Source organism: Anguilla anguilla, chromosome 5, assembly GCF_013347855.1.
Source record: "Anguilla anguilla isolate fAngAng1 chromosome 5, fAngAng1.pri, whole genome shotgun sequence".
NCBI lineage: Eukaryota > Metazoa > Chordata > Actinopteri > Anguilliformes > Anguillidae > Anguilla > Anguilla anguilla.
The window spans coordinates 57,162,481-57,184,081 of record NC_049205.1 but is presented as its reverse complement, the minus strand read 5'-3'; the positions used below and the strand labels follow the sequence as shown (position 1 = coordinate 57,184,081).

Sequence of the window (21,601 nt, the reverse complement as noted above, 5' to 3'; positions counted from 1 at the left end):
CGTGTCTGAGATTTTGAGGGCGGCCTGTATTGATTTAGCAGTGAGAGTAGGAGTCGGCAGGTCCCGTTGCAGATTCAGGACTGGGTTGTGAATCGGGGGAGAGGCGGTGACACAGGTTCGATGTTTTCATCGCACCCACAACCACCCCCATGCCCCCCCCCCCCCCCAGCCGCCCACATGCTGTCACACTAAGTGTTTGAGTCTCCATGATGGATTGCCTTGTGTGAGTGTGTCTGACCGTGCCAGTTCACTGCAGGGGCTTTTGAATCAAATCAATTGATGGGCTGACACTGAGGCATGATGGGACGCGAGGGTGGGAGGGAGGAGGTGGGGGGGGACGGGGGGGCATTGTGAGGGGTCTTTTAGGGACCCAGCAGTTTTAAAAGGACGTGTGTAGAGTCAAGGTGTAGACTGACAGGTAAAAGCCGCAGAGGACACAGAGAGGACGTTCGTTTGAAAGCCGAGGAGAAGGAAATAGTGCGTCAGACGAAGAGTAAAACTCTGCCCTCGCAGGGCAGTCCTTAAAATTCAGCGGCAGGTAACACTCTCAAAACCCAGGATCATACACACCACTGAAGTGAAGTTCATCTCAGGCTAGGTTGAGTATTGGGGGTGGGGAGGGGGGGTAATAGACACGCCTGAGATTGACATCAGATGGGGGGGGGGGGCTCATTGTGTGCAAAATCAGGGTGCAGGGTTAGGCTCTGGGATGTAGAACACAGGGTCTGAGGGCTGGGGGGTGGGGGGGGCGGGAATGAGGCTGCAGTTGGGGGTCGGAGGGGTTAGAGGGGAGAGATGTGAGCCTTTTTGAAGTGAGGCAGGTGACCGTAGGCGGGGGCATATATGTCTCCCTGGGGGAGGGCTCTTTGAGGCTCTTTGAGGCTCTTTTGATAAGAAAGCATCAGGAAATGCAAGTAAACTGCTACACTGCAGCACGTTCAGGACTTTGGAAGTGACATCAAAATACTCTCATTTTCATAGCATGAATCCTTTAGTCTTAATTTTATAACAGGTTGCCCTCATTTAGCAGCTATGAACCTCAGATTATGCTAATGCCCAGTAATAATGCCAGCGGTACTCTTGATCTGATTACAGCACGCTGTGCTTGTCAGTTTTCCAAACGATACGTCTCCCTTTTCAATGACCCGCTGTCTTCTGTGAACGATTAGATTTTGTTCCGATGCTAATATTGTTGCTGAGTGCCTGTCCAAGACAACCAACCCCTAACTGCTCTGGCGAATGAGAGGCATCAATTGTAAAGCGCTTTGGATAAAAGCGCTATATAAATGCAGTCCATTTACCGTCTATCCCAGGGTGTGGCCAACTGTACGTTGTGTTGGAGGCCCGGGCATGCATGCTTGGATAACCCTGGAGGGAAGGGTGAATGGACTGCATTTATATAGCGCTTTTATCCAAAGCGCTTTACAATTGATGCCTCTCATTCGCCAGAGCAGTTAGGGGTTAGGGGTTAGGTGTCTTGCTCAAGGACACTTCGACATGCCCAGGGCGGGGTTTGAACCGGCAACCCTCCGACTGCCAGACAATCGGTCTTACCTTGGGGAGGGGAGCTCTTGTTAGACCTGCAGAGAGGGGGCTGTTTCCCCCTGGTGGTGCCCACCATCCTCACCCCTCTGCTCTCCCTTTGAGGATCCCCGGGACATCAAAGCCACCCTTCCTCAGGGCTAGCCCTCTCACACAACAGCATTTCATCTCTAACGACCAACGTGACGGCACATCGGAGAGAGAGAGAGAAAGAGCGGGAGGGAGGGAGGGAGAGAGACAGAGAGAGAGAGCAAGAAAGGGACAGAGGTAAGGAGAGAGAGAGAGGGGGAAAGAGAAAGGGAGAGAGAGAGACAGTAAGGTGCCTTGGGGACTGTCTGACAACATTGCCACCATTCTGGAAAATGAGATGGAGAGGGTATGGTGGTGGGGGGTGGGGGGGGGGGTAGCAGGAAGGAGAGACTGCACACATACACAAATAATTGATGGGAGGGTGCTTGAGTCCACAGAGAGGAAGTGAGGGGGGCCTGGTGAGAATAGGGTGCAGATAATGAGAGAGATATTTTATTTGATTTTATTTATTTTTTTCGGGAGGGGGGAGGGGGGGGCTGATAAGAGCACAGATGCAGTGGAGCAAGAAATAATGAAATAGTGAGTAAGTGTGTGAGGGATGGAGGGAGAGAGAGTGATGGAGGGGGAAAGAGAGGGAGGGAGATAGAGAGAGAGGGGGGGTGCGGGGTAGAGAGGAGGGCTGAAGGAAGTTAGAGTATCCCAGGGGGACGGAGGGAAGGAGTCTGCCGTTCACCTTCAATTAATTCCCACTTTCCTCTGACTGTGTGCAGAATGTTCACTGAGGCGTGCAGGCTGTGTGTGTGTGTGTGTGTGTGTGTGTGCGCGCGTGTGCGTGTGTGAGTGTATGTGTGTGTGGGTGTGTGTATAGGTGCATGCATGTGTTTGAGTGTGTTTCTGTGTGTAAAAGCAAAACAAAAAGTGTGTGTTTGCATATGTGTGTTCTTTAATTTGGTGCAAGTGAGTGTGCAGTTGTGTGGTGTGTGTATCTTCGTTGTTTGTTTACGTATGTACATGTACATCCCTGACCTTTTTGTCTGAAATTTGTGCTGTCACAGACTTTGGAAGTAGAGGGCAGCTCTATCACTCAAGCTCACAGAACATGTGTCTCTAAACAGCCCAGGTTTGGTGCTGTGTATTAACAGGCTTTTCTGTTACTTACCCCTAATACCCTCTAAGATGCTCTCGTAGTGCATATCAGCCTGACCTTTGCAACACTGCAGATAAGATGATATTTCTTTCTATAATAAATATTATTTATTGACACTGCTTATCCAGATACTTTAAGCAATCCATTTACACTGAAACATATGCAGGTGTTTATTCCAGATTTTTTTTTCCCATATTCTGGCTTGAACATGTCATTTTTTTTAAATATCAAAGAGCGTATGTTAACAGACAATGTCTGAGATAAAGAGTGCTTATGAAAGGCAGTATAAGCCATTACCTAAAATTAAAATGGTGTCTCTTGTATTATACTCCCCCCCCCCCCCCCCCCCCCCTCCTCAGGATTTCAAAGACATCTAAAAATCAAAGAGAAAAGCCACAATAGAAGTCCATTCAAACCACTGTTTTTTTTCTGCTAACAGGCAGAATGAAGGTCTTGGCACTGTGTTCCAAATGTCAGCTTAGCTCATATTAATGGTGTGATGTAGCTCTATACAGCTTTCCAACCTTAAGCCAACTTGGCTAAAAAAAACTTACCAAGTAGAAACAGGTTTGTTCAAATATTCAAAAGAAATGCTTCAACAAATGTTTGAATATAATAACATAAAATGATGCAGAGGTGGCATGGGTAGTTCCAAAACTGAATGAGGAGGAGATAATGTTTCATTTTCGACAAGGAAGTTGAACAACACCCATAATAATAAACGATCATGGCAGATTGCTGATAATAGTTTTGGTATGCTTCACGTGCAGGCTAACAACACGATAAGACATTTTACAGTAACTATTTGGGTTTAATAATCAAAATGTTCAGGGCAAAATGCTCTACACTCTAGTAGTGTGGTGTTATTATGTTAGAAGACTTGTGGCCCCTATTACAGAGATAAACACACGGTAAAGTTTTCAGGATATCTGTAGCTTTTATGTCAATGTGGTATTCAGAGTTTTTTTATTGAGCACGAAGGAAGTACAGGGCTGTTTTGAGTGCTGTGAAGTACAGGCTCGGGCTTCCTGTGCAGAAGTGCCCACCTGTCCCGCTGTTTTAACACGGTGTATTGGAAATAAAAGCCGACGACCGTCTTCAAAAAGCCGCAGAGGAGATTACGCAGACGGGTTCTGAAGACGCTGCGGTCGCATCGATCGTTCTGTGGCGGCCCCGCGAGATGCCGACGGAAAGCCGGCGTGATGCCGTCTCGTATTAAAGTAGGTTAAAACAAATCAATATCCCAAGAGGCAATCAGAAAAAAAAACAGCGGACGCTTCAGTTACCGCACTCCTGCAATCCGACCTCTTCAGCGTCTGTCTCTAATACCGCGGAGCGAGCGAGCGCCGCGCGTAACCATGGCACCGAACGTTTGTCTCATTGCCAAGGTAAATAAAAAAATAAATGTACATTTATAAAAATATTTTAAAAATGACGTTCAGCAAGAAATATTTTTCATTCATTGAATGAATGGTAATTCACAGGGGGCATTGCTTATGTTGGAGTGGGTAGACGAGAGAAGCTGACAGGAAGTGACGTCGCAGCCGTGCACGTGTCGAATATTGACAAATAGAATGTTAAAAGCAGTGATTTTGATTGGTTGCCTTACTGTCTTGTGGCCAATACTGAACCAGAGGGTCTGACCTGTGCACACTGCAAATAAGAGCTGTGCTACATTGGTATGCAGTCACTGTGTCTGTTGAGCCAGAGAGACCCTACTGTATATGGCTTCAGTCCAAGTGATTGGACAGACTAATTTTGTTCTCTTTAACTCTCTCTCTCTCAGTCTCTCTCTGTGTGTCTCTCTCTCTCCGTCTCTCCCTCCGTCGTTCTCTCACTCTCTCAATCTCTGGACTGTATAACCATAGAACAATGATAACTTCCCAGTTAAAAGTGGAGTTTGCTTTCTTCAGACTACATTATAACTTCCTGGAGTTCTGCAGCAAATGAGCAACTAACAAGGTATTGTTCAATGTAAACAAAGGAGAGCTAGCACTGACAGTCCACAAAAAATGTTATTGTTCTTTCCTCAGCTTATGCAGTTATGTAAGTATTTGCATTTTCCATGGTGCTGTGGTTTTACTTGTGCTGGTTGGTGTTGAGTGACTCACAATCGAATATGCTAATAGCTTGCCTTTCCACCATGCCTTCAGTTTAATACAATGTAAATATAGGACCGTTAAAAGCCAAGTCTCTCTCTCTCTCTCTCTATCTCTCTCCCTCTCTCTCTCTCTCCCCCATCCCTCTCTGTTTTGACAGCTCGTGCTCTATTTATCCTTCAGTTATCCTTCAATTGCCCTCTCCCTATCTCTCTCTCTCTCTCTGTTGTTCTCTCCTACACAAGTTCAGATTCATAATTGCATTTATTGGCACGAATCTCAGGGCGCTCCTTAAAATGACACAACCATATATTTTGTGATATTAATGAGAGTGGTAGCTATAACAACCACTGGTTTTGATGGGGGGGGGATGTGATCCCCAAGCAGGAGCGTGGGGGGGGGGGGGGGGGGGGGCACAGGTTTTTTGAGGTTGCAGGACAGCAGGGGGCGCAGTCGTTTCTTGGGCAACGCTGCTGTGGGGGGGGGAGTGAGGGGGGCCAAAGGCACGCGGAATCTGAAGCGAGCGTTATGAATTATTCATGAAGCACGTGCGGGGGGCAGGGGCAGGGGCGCGGTGGTCTGCTCCGCCCGGTTGGGCTCGTTTGGAGGGGTGGGCAGGGGCTACCGCTGCCTTAATTAGAGGGTCAGATGGGCGCGGTGATGAAGCCTCGTTAATGGTTGTCATTGCAGTCAGGGGACCCATTGTGTCTGTGACAAGATGTCGCCACAGGGGCTGCTGCATTCCCCTACTGCCCCCCCCCCAACCCCCCCCCCAGCCCATCACACACTCTCCCTCTCTCTGTCTGTCACACACACACACACACACACACACACTCACTCACACACACACAAAATGAATACTCTCTCTCTCTCACACACACACATACACACAAAAAACGAATACTCTCTCTCACACGCACACACACATGCACACACGAATACTCTCTACTCTCTCACATACGCGTACACACACACACACAGACGAATACTCTCTCACACACGTGCACACACACACACACACACACACAAAAACGAATACTCACACGCACACACACACGCACACACGAATACTCTCTACTCTCTCACATACGCGTACACACACACAGACGAATACTCTCTCACACACGTGCACACACACACACACACACACACACACACACACACAAAAACGAATACTCTCTCACACACACACAGACACACACACACACACACACACATAAAAACGAATACTCTCTCACACACACACAGACACACACGCACAAAAATACTCTCTCACACACACACACTCACTCTCACACACACACACACGCACACACACACACACACACATATAATTAGAGCTCTCCCTCTGTCTCTTTCACACAGGCGAAGCACTGTGCGTACATCTCAACATTATATTCTTCAGCAAAACACACACTCCAACGGGGCAGGCCTCACACTCCACGCTCACACTTGCCAGACGCACACCGCAGTGAGCAGAGAGACAGGGCTCCCCACAGGCACACAAAGAAAATCACAAACACGCCAGAACACTCTGCAACTGATAAAATACCTATAATGAGGATGGCTGGTTTTTTTTTTTTTTTTCTTCTTCTCCTTTTCGCTGCGACTCTAATCCAGACATCATTAGTGTCTTTCACCTTTCTTAGGCTGTCAGGGTAGCATTTCACCGGTTATTTTTAGACTGTCACTCGACATCCAGCACAGTGGCTTCACTGCCGGATCACTTCATTTCCTATACGGCTTCCTAAATTTTTACCTCATCTATGTCTGTGTGTGTGTGTGGGTGTGTGTGTGTGTGTGTCTGTGTGTATGTGTTTGGGGGGTGCATGTGCATTTGTGTGCGTGTTTGTGTGTAAGTGTGTGTATGTCTGTGAGTGTGAGTCAATGCATCCATGCATGCATGTGTGTATGTGTGTGTGTGTGTGTGGAGGTGCGTACGCATTTGTGTGTGTGTTTGTGTGTAAGTGTGCGTCAATGCATCCATGCATGCGTGTGTGTGTGTGTCTGTGTGTGTGTGTGTGTCAGGGTGCGTGCGCATTTGTGTGCGTGTTTGTGTGTAAGTGTGTGTATGTGTGTGAGTGTGCGTCAATGCATCCATGCATGCGTGTGTGTGTGTGTGTGTGTGTATATGTGTGTGTGAGGGTGTGTACGCATTTGTGTGTGTGTTTGTGTGTCAGTGTGTGTATGTGTGTGAATGTGAGTCAATGCATCCATGCATGCGTGTGTCTGTGTGTGTGTGAGTGAGGGGGAGAAAGAAGAACAGGTGTGAGGAGCAGGTATAAATAATCCTGGAAACCTTGGGAGCATTGTAGTCCACAAGAGACTGGAGCAGATATGCTCATCCAGTTATCCTGCTCAGTAATACAAAAAATGCTTTCTCTATAGGATTCCTATAAGGAAAAGACTATTAAAAAATTACAAAAATCCAAAAAAAGCCAAAATTCATTGGGAGATGGCTAAAATAGCATTCTGTATATATTAGAATATCATTGTTTTTGTTTTATGTAACAATGTGAAAAATTGAACTTTTTTTAGTTTGTGCTAGAAACAAATATCTTTGTGTGGCATCCACAGTGTGTGGAATTCCTGTTTTGTGTCATGTAGTTACAGAGATGTACCCCTACCTCCCCCAGAACAGGAACTCATTATTTCATTTAAGAGGAGGGATATTCTCCTTTAGCTTGAAGATCTTCACCTGTGTCACGACAGCTTGCATGTTCTTTCTTATGGCCAGTTATGGACTGTTTTGGTGTAACTCATGCTGGTACTTCATGGCATGTGACCTGCTCTGCATCACTTGGAATATCAGGCTGGGAACGTGCCCACAGGATGATATTACATTGGAGTTTCCTAAGCACAAACAAAATCTCCATATTAGTATTTTTACTCTCTTTGACGCTATTTGTGACCTGCATTTAAGAGAGAACTTGACTGCAAGGCAAATCCATCCATTACATTACATTACAGGCATTTAGCAGACGCTCTTGTCCGGAGCGACTTACATAACTTTTTACATACCATTTACAATGCATCCATTTATACTGCTGGAGAATCAAACCTGTGACCTTTAGGTTACAAGACCAGTTCCTTACCCATTATACTACACTGCTGCCCTACTGTCCGTACTTGAAAATGCATATACAATATGCCTGTTTCACTCTTTGAGTTCCCTCGACTGACTGAGTTCTGTCATTGATTAGTGAATCAAGGTGGCCTTGAGAGCACAGAGCTCAGATCCTCCCCTAAAGCAATGTGCTAAAGCAATGTACACACACACACACACACACTTGCTATACTTGTGAGGACTTCCTATTGACTTACATTCATTCCGTAACCTCTAACCCTAATCCCAACCACTACATGCCTATCCTTAACCCTAACCTTAACCTAATTGTAACCCTAACCCTAACCCTAAGTCCTAACCCTAAAACAGCCTCTTAAACTTGTGGGGACCAGCAAAAAAAAAATTTCCTCATCTTTCTATCCTTGTGGGGACATTTGGTTCTCACAAAGATAGTGATACATGCCCACACACACACACACACACACAGACTCATCTGAATTAAACGCATGCCCTTAAAACTACATCCCACTATGCAGTGGCTGGCCTTTGCCAGTCTGAACCAATTGAGATTAGAGAAATGCTATTGGTTTACACTTCATGTTTATTCAGATTTAAATGTTTTTTCTCTTTTTTTGTTGTTGATAGATTGGCATTTCCGTTAAGTAAATTAGGTCTGTGCGATAGAGGGGATTATGGTTAATCGCGGTTTGTCTACATTGTTCTTTATTGGAAGACCAGTGACCTGTGAAATGACATAGCCACCCGGCCTTGTCAGAGAAACATGGAGAAAGTGTCATTTCAGCTTCTTTCATTCGCTCTTATCTACCTGGGTCAGACACAGGCACTAGTGTGTATATTACGCTGGTTTAACTTCTGTGTGTGTGTGTGTGTGTGTGTGTGTAGCGGGATACATTTTCGGCTTTGTTTGCTTGGGTGAATATAGATGTATTGTGTGTGCGTGTGCGGGTGTGCGTGTGTGTGAGTGTGTGTGCAATTTTTCAGCTGCATAATTGTTGGTACCTAGTAATTAATATTGTGTATTTAATAAATAACAATACTTATGTTACTGCTCTGTGTTCTATGTTTATCTGTATCTGTGTTTAAGTCTTAAGGAGTTTTTGGGTTCTATATCCTACTATAGTTAGTTTTGTTGCAACTCCTTCCAATGCATGTAACTGCCATGATAACTTTTAATTTAATTTCTCCCGCTCATAAAGGACAAATAACTTTAAAATGACGTGACAGAGAAAGGGGGAAAGGTGGGGCAAAAGAAGGAGGTCTGCAGGATGGAGAGAGTGAAAGAGGGAGAGATACAGAGTGAGAATGAAGGCGAAAGGGAGAGACGGAAGGATAGAGAGGGAATGCAGAGGAAGAGAGAGGGTGAGAGGGAGGGAAGGAGGAGAGCAGGGGCGGAGTGGGTTTAATTGGCATTAAGGGGTGGGGGTGGGGGGGCGGTGGGGGGGGGACAGCGTTCCGGCACGCTGCGCGCTGCTGTCACACTCCATTAGACACACAGGCCGGATAATGAGAGAGAGCGCAATCAGCTCCCAGCAGACGAGTCCCCAGGCCACCGCAGCCAGGCAGCGCTCCCCCCCCCCCCCCCATCTCCCCCTCTCCCCCCCTGGGCCACGGGCAGCCTTCCCTGACACCCCACCCCCCCCAACCAACCCCCCCCCCACACACACACACACACCCTGCTGAAATCCACCCTGGGCACACTGCCGTCTCAACTCAGCTCTGCATTGAAAAGAGTATCAAACAGCGTCTGGGCTAAAGTGATTTTAACCCTTTGAAGAATAGTTCTTTTTTGGAATGTTTTTTTATTTCTAAATTCAAAGTGAGTGTTCTAGAACTCCACTGCTTTCAGTCGCCAGTAGTTACTGTTACATCAGCGTTAGAATTTTCAGCTTACAACAGTTAACCTCGATAACACCGGTCATGCCTTGAGTCTGGTCTCCTTGTTACTGTTCCTGAAAGCAGAAGGGAGATTTGAGCCTATTTGTGCCCTGTGACTCCTGGGTGTGTAAAGTAAACCAGGCGGGTATTTCACAAAGCGGGATTACTGAATTAGCTGGGTAACTTCACTGGGTAAAACCCACCTGTAAAACCCAAACTCACTCTCTTACCTGTCCTCTCCCCACCTCCTCACTCTCTTACCTGTTCTCTCCCTACCTCCTCACTCTTTTACCTGTTCTCTGTTACCTGTCCTCTCCACCTCCTCACTCTCTTACCTGTCCTCTCCCCACCTCCTCACTCTCTTACCTGTCCTCTCCCCACCTCCTCACTCTCTTACCTGTCCTCTCCCTAACTCCTCACTCTCTTACCTGTCCTCTTTCCCCACCTCCTCACCCTCCGACTTGTCCTCTCTCTCTCTCTCTCTCTCTCTCTCTCTGTTTTCCTGTTCTCTGTACTTCCCCTTGCCTCAGCACACACTCTCCATGTGAGCAGCTCTTTGGCGCTGGCTCCTGGATCGATACGCCCCCCCCCCCCCCGCCCCCCCCGCCCCCCCAGCTTGAGCCCGGCAGTGGTCTTAATGGCGTGAGTACCCCGGGCCTCGGTGCGACTGGCACCTGTGCGGATAATCTGTCACCCTGTCCTGAGTGCTCACTTTGTGCATCTCCAGCCTCGTTTGTTGCCATCGATCCCCCCACCCCCCCCCCCCCCCCCCGACTCCACCACCCCCCCCCCCCCGCTGCCTTTTGTTGTTCTCTTCTCGCTTCTCCCCCTCGCATTTTCGGGAGTCCGCTGCCCGCGATCTGTTTTTCCGCGGATCGCCCAAACTGCAGGACAGAGGCTCAGTTACCCCCCCGGAAACACCTCTGGGTCCATCGGACCCCTGTCCACACACGCGGGGTGCCCCCCTGCACCACTGCCTTGTTTGAAGACAGGTTATTTGAGGTTAGTCTGCCGATGAAAGAAATTACTATTAAGGTGTAGATTCACTGGCAAGCTGAGCTGAGCTCTTGACCTTGTGTGAGAGAAATTTACAAAGTGACTTCACAGAGAGACTGTAGTCTGGGCTCCATCAAACATTCATCCTTAGAATTGATTTGCCAGTAAGTGCAAGGTTTTTGTCATTTTTTTGTCTTCATAGAAAAAGGTGTGTTGAAGAGAAAACTATAGTTTGCATTTAATGAGAGAGAACGTTTGTAGGACAAATTATGGTTGAATCCTGGCTTGTCTTTAAAACCTCAAACTGGGAAGCGATGATGAATATGATGTCAGATGACAGAGGCTCGCTGAAATGTTTTTCTGGGGGGGGGGGGGTGATGGGGCAGTGGTTTCGCCAGATTTGCAGATAATCTGAGCGGTGGGGGGGGTACTATCCCAGTAAACACATTCTGTTTATGAGCACTTCTTTTGGGGGGGAGGGGGGTCTTTGCAATTAAGTTCAGCATATAGTTCTATGCATCTGCAAAAAAAATTTTTTGGAGGGGGGGCCTTCAAACTTGGGTGCAGCAGTTCCAGTGTCTATGAGATTAACTTAATTCTTAATCGATAGGATCTTTTAGTATCTATTCCTCACTGAATATTTTAACAGTGAGACAATCTTAACCATGTTGTTTGCTTGCTATTTTCAGGTGCTCATTAATTATTTTTAATAAAGCCGGAACAGCACAGACGCTAGCATTAAACCATGGCTACACTAAAAAACGTCTTTATTTTTACTGCCAGTGGGATCAGAAAAAAAACAGACCTGGCGCATTGAGTTCAGCTGTTCCACTGAAAACCAGATTACCTTTTCAGGCAATGGCTTGGCGTGTTTACAAAAAAAAGAGGAGAGGAAAAAACTGGGAAAAGATGGTGTTAAAAAAAACAAAAAAAAAAACAAAAAAAACGAACATTAGCGCTTTTTCACCCGCCGCCCGGACGCGCTAATGACTAATGGACGGGTTCTTAAGGATAGCCGGTGCGCGGGTAAGCACCGGTCTGGGACCGCGCATTAGCCCCCGCCGCCCATAAATAACGGGAATGGCGGATGCCGCGGGCCGCGGGCGCCGGCGGGGGAGGGCGTGTTAACCGGGGTTACCGGCCCGAGGAACCGCCCCGCCCCGATACTTAACCTGGGGGGTCAGAGCCGAGCTGTCCGCAGGCCCAGATGCACAGGCGCTACGAACAGTCATGACACTGGATGGGGGAGTGTGAGAGAGATGGTGATTAGCACGTGTAAGCGCACTGGTGTGTGTGTGTGTGTGTGTGTGTGTGTGTGCGTGTAAGCATGGTCACTTTGCATATTTTTATTGTCTGTTTTATCTTGTGAGTTTTTTTTGTTGTTGTATATTTTGTGTTTGTGCCCTAACCCCCCCGCCCCCCCACCTTCGCACCCCGGGCTTGGGGTAGGTGTCTGCCATGGTGCAACGGATTGTCACGGTTACCCAGGTAACCTGTCAGTTGGGATCTGAGGTACATTCTAGTGCCTGCAGCTTTTCTACACTACTCATCTGTACCAGGGGCCCCATCCCCCTCACCCCCCCCCCCCACCCCCTCCTCAAATCCCCCCCTCCCCCCAACGCCCTATCGCAATGACACACACCATCTCAGGTCACACTGCGCGCCTTCTGTTCAATGTCATGTTCCACCCCAGGTATGGGCACACACCCCCCCCCTCATTCTCACACGCCTCCCCCCGCAGAAGCAGCACCCTGCTGGGATGTGCCGTGTCAGAAATTGGCACCTACCCCCCGCCCCGCCCCAACTGCACATCACCTTTTACCTTTCAGAGAGACGGAGAAAAGATCTCCTGAGGTTTTCTGTGTGCGTGTGTGTGTGTGTGTGTGTGTGTGTATGCGTGTCGGTGTGTGTGTGTGTGTGTGCGCCTTGTGTCGAAAGAGACAAAAGAAACTCCTCTCTCATGTTGTGAACGAGCTGAAGCGGTGAACATGAAAATGACCCCACAGCAGGGAGGTTAGCGGTCTGGGAGGCACAGGAAGCCCTGCAGGGGGCGCTATGCTCACTGGTCTGGAAGGAAACGAGCAGAGCTGAATGTCAAGTACATTCATCACATACAGGACCTCTTTAGCCCACCACGCTCAGAGCTCTCTCTCCCTCGCTCTCTCCCCCCCCTCTCTCTCTCTGTCGCTCTCTCTCTCTCTCTGTGAATGTGTGTGTGTATGGGTGCCTGTGCGTGTGTGTATGTGCCCATGTCCGAGTGTGTGCGTGTGTGTGCGTGTGTGTGCGTGTGTGTGCGGCTCTACTGTCTCACTCTCGGTGCAAAATGGTCAGAAAATGGAGATAAAACCAATTACTGCAACCTGAGCGCAGGATGGATGTTAGCTGCAGTCAGTCTTTGCGCGCAGCCTTCATGTCCTGAAAGAAACATACTGGCCACTCTCAGGCTGTTGGCTTTGGGCCCGGAGAAGCAGAACATCTACTCTGTGGGTCTGAGCCCCATGCTGCCCCATTGCCCCTCAGCTTAGCAGGGAATCAGTCTTTTCTATAGCACATTTTCATACACCATGGTGCAACACAAAGTGCTTCACAAAAAATAAAAGTAAAATGGGAATAAATTAAATAGGTTTCATGAATAAACAAAGTGGAAATGCAAAGAAAAAATGGGGACAAGGTAACAACAAATAATTGTAAAATTAAATTGTTATGTGACTCCAGTAAAAACAGTACTAAAAAGGTACATCTTCAGTTCTTTCAAAGATCACAAATATGTGATTAGAATGTTCTTAACTGAACATTCCAATGCTGATGTAACAATCACTACTGGTAACTGAAAGCAGTGGAGTTCTAGAACACTGACTTAGAATGTTGAGGGGAAAAAAACATTCCATTACATTTTACATTACATTAAAGGCATTTGGCAGACGCTCTTATCCAGAGCGACGTACAACAAAGTGTATAACCATAACCAGGAACAAGTATGACGAAACCCCTAGAGAGAAGTACCGGTCCAAGTGCAGGGAACAACCGCATAGAAAACCTACTCTTCAAAGGGTTAAAATTGCCCAGAGACTGAGCAGTCCTCAGGCCCTCAGGCAGGCCAGTCCACTGAAGCACTCACACGGCACCCAGGGGGGTGAGAGTGAGTCACCACGCAGGTCGCAATGGGCAGCCGAGGTCAGCAAGAGAGGTGAGATCTGGGTGTCACCGTCACAAGCTTTCGTTGTGATCATGGACTGCGTTGTCTTCGTGTGCAGATCCTTCAGAAAAGAGCCATGGAAAGTGAGGTTTGTTCCACACTGCTCCACTGTTTGCTTCTGTTTATTTGTGTTGTCAAGATTACTTGTGTACTAGATAATGAAGAATCATGGACAAAATAGGGAACCAAATCAGTGTTCTCCAGAATGCTTTTCTAGTGCTGAGGGATTATGGGGCAAACAGGTCACCTGCTGAACTGCGTGGTGGTAGTGGTCTGATTCTTTCCTTTACTGTGATTATTGTAGAGTTATGGAATGATGTGGCCTGATTGTGGGTGGATTTTCTGGGGTGATATAGTCTGATTGTGGAGTAAGGGAATGGTCTACACAGTTTCAAATATATTTCAGTCAAAAAATATTTGTTGGATACGGCCTGTTCTGTAAAAGCCTTTGTGTTAATGGCCAACAAATTCCGGTTCTTATATGGTAAATGTGTGTTAAATGTCATTAATCTGATACATATTCTGCATTAAATAGTATTAAATAGTTAAAACGTTACATATACCCATTTACTCCCCCAACACCATGCCCCCCCCCCCCCCCAAACTCAATGATGTCATCAGTAGGCACAACCACACTCTCCCACCTTAGCCTGCTTCACTGTGTTCAGGCCAATATTTGACTGAGGGAATATTGGCGATCATATAGGCGGGTTACCGTGGTGACGATGTTTGATTCCTTCGTGACCGTAGTTATGTGGGACGTCTGCACGGTAACCGCGAAAATGTAATCGGGTCCGGCTGTTACTGTAGTGACGTGGTCCCCCCCCCCCCCCCCCCCCCGTCTGAAGTCGCCTTAGTTATGTGGTTCTGATTTTTTAATTGTTGTTTTGGTGCGCTGTTCTGATTGTACAGTCGCTCTGGCAACGAGGCGCGAGTCTGTCTGTCGCCGTGGCGAGTCGAGCAGAGGCCGGAGGATCTAATCAATAGCTGCCTGAGATGAGAGATGTAAAAACCCACGGCACAGCCGCACAGTGAATTCCATTACCGTAAACATTAACGCCGCCTTTTTCCCCCCGTTTAATCCCCATTTATAAGAGGCGAATTAGATCGCTCATCCGAGTGCAAAGTGCTTTTATGTACAATATTAATTACACAAAAAAAGAGCCGTGACCAAAAGTTAAGGAAGATAAATAACATCGGAGCGGCCATTTTGTGGGCATCGTCTGCCATTCGTCCTCATTAACTGTTCCATTTAACTTTCGCCGTTTTAATGTTTCCATTAATATTCATGCTTCTGACTGAGGCCCGTGTTTATTATTATTGTCATAAGTGTGATCGGTTATGAGCGGGCCTCATCAGTCGAGCACCGATAAGGGCTTTCGTTTCGACAAACGGAACGGCGTGAAATGGAGAGGGAGGCGGGCTGGGATCGCATATGTGAACCGTTCGGTTAAACAGTTTTGTAAATGCGTGAGGCAGATTCTCTGCCTTCCATGGAAGCAGGCGTGTGTCTGTTATCGAGTCCTCTGAAGAGGACAGCGGTTTGGTATGCTCATCTCACATAATACATGAACAGAGATACACAAAAGTCACACAAATTCACACTCACTTGCCCCAAATGAAAGAAAACACGTATGAAAACGCACTTTTTTGCTTTTACACACGCATATACACACACACACACACACACACACACTCACCGACACACAGTCTGCTGTCTCCAAGGGTATACCACGGGTATATCACTGGCAAGAAGTCTAGGGATGGGGATGGTCGATGGTGGGGGGAGGAGACGGTGGGGACGGGGGGGGGGGGGGGGGAGAGGCGGGGGTCTGGAGGGTGTGAATGCAGGGCAGTTTTAAAAAGGGCAGCCTGACAGAAGCCATGCTCTACATGCCTGTGCGCATGTGTCTCAGTGAACGAGTACACTGGAGACCCGCTGCAGCAGTGCTCTGACACGGTGCACGATTGAAAGCGTGAGAGGGTTCATTTGTGTGTGCAGTATGTTCGAATGTGTGTGTGTGTGTGTGTGTTATGATGCTTTGTGTACATGTGAACGTCTGTCCATATGTGTGTGTATGTGTAACACAAAATAAAATTCAAGTCATGGACCAGTCAGCCATTTTATAAAACCAACCGATGCCTGTTTGCTGGTAGTGCGCTCGTAATGACATGGTTTTCTGCGTAAGGAAACCCCTTAACGTACAGACCTACGCCGTCTGTTAATGTTTGTGCGCTGTTTATCGATTAAGCAATGCCTAAATTAGTTTGTCGTCTGGATAATTACTGTTTTCCCAGACCTTACTGCTGCTAATTCATCTGTAAAGCTGTGTTCTGAAGTGGCTGCTTAATTGCGTTCACTGATTATTCAGACACTATTATTTAGGGCACCAAAGCATTGTCCAGACCAGAGTTCATCACGCCAAGGCTATTTCTTCCTCTATTAAGAAGACGGAAGGTTCTGGAGGCCGCCGTCATTATCAGTTAAATGAGTCTGTTGCGCGGACGCATCAAACGGGACCCTGACGTCCAGCTCAGGCTCGCGCTCGCCACTTTCTCGGTTCGTTAATTGCCTGCGCGCCGCCGCTTTCCTTCAGCACCGAAAACAAAAAACCCCGACGCAATTAGGCTTCTTATCACTTTAATTAAGGAAGCCACTCGCCCATATCTTCCGCCGGCACCACAACAATGGAGAGAGGCTGGGAAGCCGACGGCACTGTGTCCTGATAACGCGCTTCCCAACACTTCCCTTCTTTTTAACCGGCGAAGTGCTGTTCCGCATCGTGCGCTTTAAGTCCCCACGGAATCTTCGGCGCGTGCCCTTGATTTAAAAAAAAAAAAAAAAAAACGGAGCTTGGGTTGTTGGTCGCTGCCAAGTTGCCTCCAGGTACACGGAGACAAAACAGGCTCTCGATAGGGGGTGTTTTGTCCTGTTTAACGCCGCTTTACGTCGCTTCTTAAACCTTCGTTCCCGGAGTCATGATTGAGCACCAAAGGGAGGAGTTATATTTATTCCGAGTGTTCCCACCAAGCCGGTTTACCGGAGGCATGTAAAACACATTTTTATATTCTTCTCCTAATTTACATGAGAAAAAAAAAACATTCAGATTCAAAGGTACGTTTGGTGTGACTAAATTATTCGTTTCATTTTGGTTTAAAAATGGATTGAGGGGGTTGGGGGCGGGGGGGGGGGGGGTTAACTGTAAATGCGCTATCACTGCTGTTAACACCTTACCACCCCCCGCACGCCGCCCCCCCCCCCCACCCCTCCTCCTCCCTCCCCAACCTCGCACCCCCATTACCATGGCCTATCAGTGCAGAGCAGTGGTGTGTGGAGAAATCCCCGATATCTAAATTTACACACTGTATCAATCTTGTTTAATAGACTGGAGAGCTTATTGCGGGGCTGCGGAGTCCTGAGAGGGGGCAGCGGTGATGAATTGCGCGGCATCCCCGCGACAGCCGCCCGTGATGGATAATGAAATATTTATGATTTATCCCGGCTAATAAACCGAAATGAAGAGCGTGATGTATGGGAGCAGATGGGCCCGCTATTGACGCTGCGCTCCTCGGCGGGGAGAGAGAGAGAGAGAGAGAGAGAGGAGGAGAGGGAGAGGCAGTGAGACACTGAGAAAGAGAGGGAGGGAGTGAGCGGCAGTGATGACAGAGAGAGAGAAAGAGAGGGAGGGAGGGAGGGAGCAAGAAGCAAGAGAGGTAGTGAGGGGGACAGGAAGTGAAGGAGAAAAAGTGGGACTGCAGAAAAGGAGAGATGGAGAGAGGCGGAATGATAAAGTGAGAGGGAAGAATGGAGTGACAGGGAGAGGCTTGAGAGAGAAGATGGATGGACAGATGGACGGGTGGAAGAAGAGATGATGAAGTGGTCGAGAGAAAAAAGACTAGGGGGAACAGACTCAACGACTCCAGAACTGTATATGGGTGATTTAAAAAAATATTTTTTATTTTAGGTTGAAATTTTTTTTAGGAGGTGAATTCAATGTGAAAATGACACAGCCTCTCCTCAGGTTTTAGTCAGCCCCCCCTCACCCCTGCAAATGTTTTATGAATCCTCCCCCCCCTCCCCGACCCCCCCCCCCCCCCCCCCCATCACCGCCTCAGAGCTCTGACTGGCTGATGGATGAGCGCTTGCAGTGAGCCCCTGGCCGTGTCTCTGTGGGCGTCTGATTGGCCTCTCTGCGTGCGGCCCGCTCGTTGCCCTTGCCGGCGGACGCACTGCCCGCGTTGCCGTGGCGCCGTGCCGTTGCTTTGCCGCGCTGGCGTGTCCGTAGCGGTGCCAGCGGTGTGGAGGGGGGGGGGGGCGGGCACGTGGACGCACATCAGCTGCTGCGTGCCCGGCGTCCGCTTCCGGTCACATCAGACATGACCTGCCAGCGTGCGACGCCCTGTTACCCCCCCCTTCCCAAATCATCATCCTCATCACCCCCTCCCCCCCCAACACCCCAACACACACACACGCTCCATCACCCATACAGCACTGTCATCACACACTCACACTCAGCAAGGCCAATACTGCATCCGCCATCATCCAGCCCGGTACCGGGTCACTGTCCAGGCGATTACGCGTTTCAGCAGCTTCGTCGAAACCAGTGAGCTCCGACCGTTAGCGAGCTCTTATAGCCCCGGCTACTCAAATCACAGTTTTCCAGGGCCGAGAACTGCTGGGTTTTCCACCCTCCCTTTACGTGGGAGTCAGGTGTGAGGACCGTCTGGCCAATCAGTGGCACTAATTATTCAGTTAATTACCTGGGGGGAAATAAAGAAAACCAGGGCCGGATTTGGATTCTAGGGCCAGATTTGCATACCCCTGCCATACGGATTAGCAGTGAAGTCTGTACGGAACGAAGACTCTGCTTAGTGAACGTCTGCAACCCAAAGCCGGATCCCGGACCTCACTGCGCGCTGGAATATTAGCCAGTCTGTGAGTGCAGCCAATCACGCGGCTGCTACGTCAGGGTCCACACACAGCGCGGGCTCCACAGTGAGGCCACACTCCGCTCGCGTGCTGGTCTCACTCATCATTACTGGGTGTTCTGACACGGCGGTGACCGAGGCGTGCTCGCCGCCGAAAGTGTGTCACCGGGACGGTCCCGCTCTGGCCCGCCGGCATCAGGCGGGTCGGGGATGCGCACGGCCCAGTGGCCGAGGAGCACGCCAACAACCAACAAACTGGATCACAACTCTCTGGTGTGTGATCCAGTTTATGTGCGTGCATGTGTGTGTGTGTTTTTGTGTGAGTGCGCGTGTGTATGCGTGTGTGTGTACGCGTGTGTATGTGTGTGCATGTGTGTGTCTGTGTGTATATGTGTGTGTGTTTGTATATGTGTGTATGTGTGTATGTGTGAGTGCGTGCATGTGTGAATGTGTGTACGTGTGTATGTGTGTGCGTGTGTGCGTGTGTGTGTGCAGGCGCGCGTGTGTGTGTGCATGTGTGCACGCGCCTGTGTGTGTGTGTGCGTGCGTGTGTGTGTGTGCGCGTGTGAGGCAGCTGGGGGAGCAGCACACCTGATCCTGCCTCAGTGCTGCTGATCAGTGCGTGGGGGAAGTAATTAAGGAGCGCTCCAGCTGAGCTGCTCTCAGCAGAATGCCCAGGAGAGACGGAGCCGAGGAGGTTCAATACTGCCTATTATTAGAAGTGAAGGCAGAATGCATCACAATGCAGGGTGCTGGAGGTCTGTGTGTCCCCAACACACCGCCCCGAATATCGCTCAGCACCCGCTCCTGGACACAGCGCTGACTCTGTCCTGCATTTACACCACAGGACAAACAATGTGATAAAAAAAAAAAAAAATATATATATATATATATATATATATATATATATATATATAGTGTATATGTGAATGACATGTATGGGACCAGGCATCTAGCATCAGTATATGTTGGTTCAATAAACATTGTACTGTTCTGCTCTCTTAATATTCCAAAATATTTCTGCTCTCTAAAATTTTTTGCACAGTCCATGGACCAAGTCTGTAAATGGTCCATGTTAAGGGGCTGATACTATTTTATCTATGAGGTGTATATCACATACCTCCGGAAAGTGATTTTGGAGATGAGTGGGACAGCATGATTTTGTTAAGAGCAAGTTTTGCTGGGCCTTTGGTATGTAGATGTTTGCCTGTTTGTCCAAAGAAAGACTCTCTCTCTCTTTTTCTCTCTCCCTCTCCTTCCTTCTCCCTCTCAGTGTGTTCCTCTCACTTCGGTATGTCCCCTGTAGGGAATATGGTGCTCTACAGGGACGGGATGTGCCGAAACCTGGCCCACACAGCGGTTGACATCATAAACAACAGAGCAAAGCGCAAGATCGATGCTCCTGAAGTAGAGGGCCATCTGCGGGCCCTCCCTGGAATTACAAGTAAGTTGGTCGCAACGGTTGTGTTTTTCAAAGCACACGCCAATGGAACAGCCCATATGAAGAGCTCAGTGAAGAATGGGACTGTTTGTCTGTTTGTGTGCTTGTCTTGCTTTCCCTGTCCCATTTGTTCCTCGATGCTGCATTCTGTCTTGTCATTGGTCCACAATGCACCATGTGACGATGCAGGCTATGATTTTTACTGTTTCTAGGAGTTCTCAACAAAGATGTTCTGTGTGCTCACCTGGAAATGTTTTGCCTGAAATAGGTAAGGAAAATGATCTTTGTTCAACCTTAGTTCCAGTTTATCAATGCTTTTTGCTAGGGAGGTGTGTGTGTGTGTGTGTGTCTGTGGTGGGGGCACGCTATTTAAATATCTGATTAGTGCATTTCGTACCTTTTTTGAGACCTATGAGAAATGGATCATCAGTCTGGGGCCACCAATCAGAACCAAGGTAAGAACCTGACTGCGGAGGGACTGAAGGCCACAGGACAGGGTAACTGACCCGTGAAGACGCCCCTCGACTGGGGCAACAACCAAGCGCAGCATCAGGGTTGGTAGTCAGAGAGTTTTTTTCTACCCGTCCTTTTTTCATGTGTGTAAGAGCCCTTTCAGTTATGTCTAAAGGCTTGTGAAAGGCCTCTGTTATTTTTACCTGTAGCTTTGTAATGAGCTGTCATTAACGAAGACCCTGGTAAACAGTCCGTGGAGAGGAAAGGGGGGAGGGGTGGGTGGTGAAGGGCTGGTGGGGGGGGGGGTGATTATGGGCTGTGCCCCCCCCCCATGCCCGGGCCTGTGGCCCTGCTTGCACCTCCTCACACTGCTGTCTTCAAAAGTCACTCCCTTTGTTTTTGCCCCCAACACATACACTGGCAGGAGACACATGTCCTCTCTCAATGAGATGGCTGAGGGCACTTTCTCTCTCTCTCTCTCTGCCTCCCTCTCTTTGTGCCTCTCTCTCTCTCTCTCTCTCTCTCTCTCCCCCTCCCTCTCTCCCTCTCTCTCTCTCTCTCTGCGTCTTTGTGCTGGCTGACAGCAGGCAGCCGCGCGTGGCGCTCCATATGGTGGAAGTAGGGGTGGTGGTGGGGGGGGGGGGGGGGGTGGATGGGAGTGTGTGGACGCTGTATCACCCCTGCTGTGCCCTGCTGGTCCTATGCAGTGGATTAATGTCCGAGCCAGCGACCTGACCAAACTCCCCCATCCCCCCCATCCCCCCATTCCCCATCCCCTGTCCTCCATCCCCTCCTGGAGGAGGTG

At 48.7% G+C, this 21,601-nt stretch overlaps 1 long non-coding RNA gene across 1 annotated transcript; it reads left to right on the top strand.

The window, feature by feature from the left end:
• The first annotated feature begins 3,702 nt into the window (after nt 1-3,702).
• On the top strand, nt 3,703-20,947 carry LOC118228535. Its single transcript, XR_004765513.1, has 3 exons — nt 3,703-4,107; nt 20,176-20,346; nt 20,751-20,947. It is a non-coding gene; the product is annotated as an uncharacterized LOC118228535 (long non-coding RNA).
• The last annotated feature ends 654 nt before the right edge of the window (nt 20,948-21,601 follow it).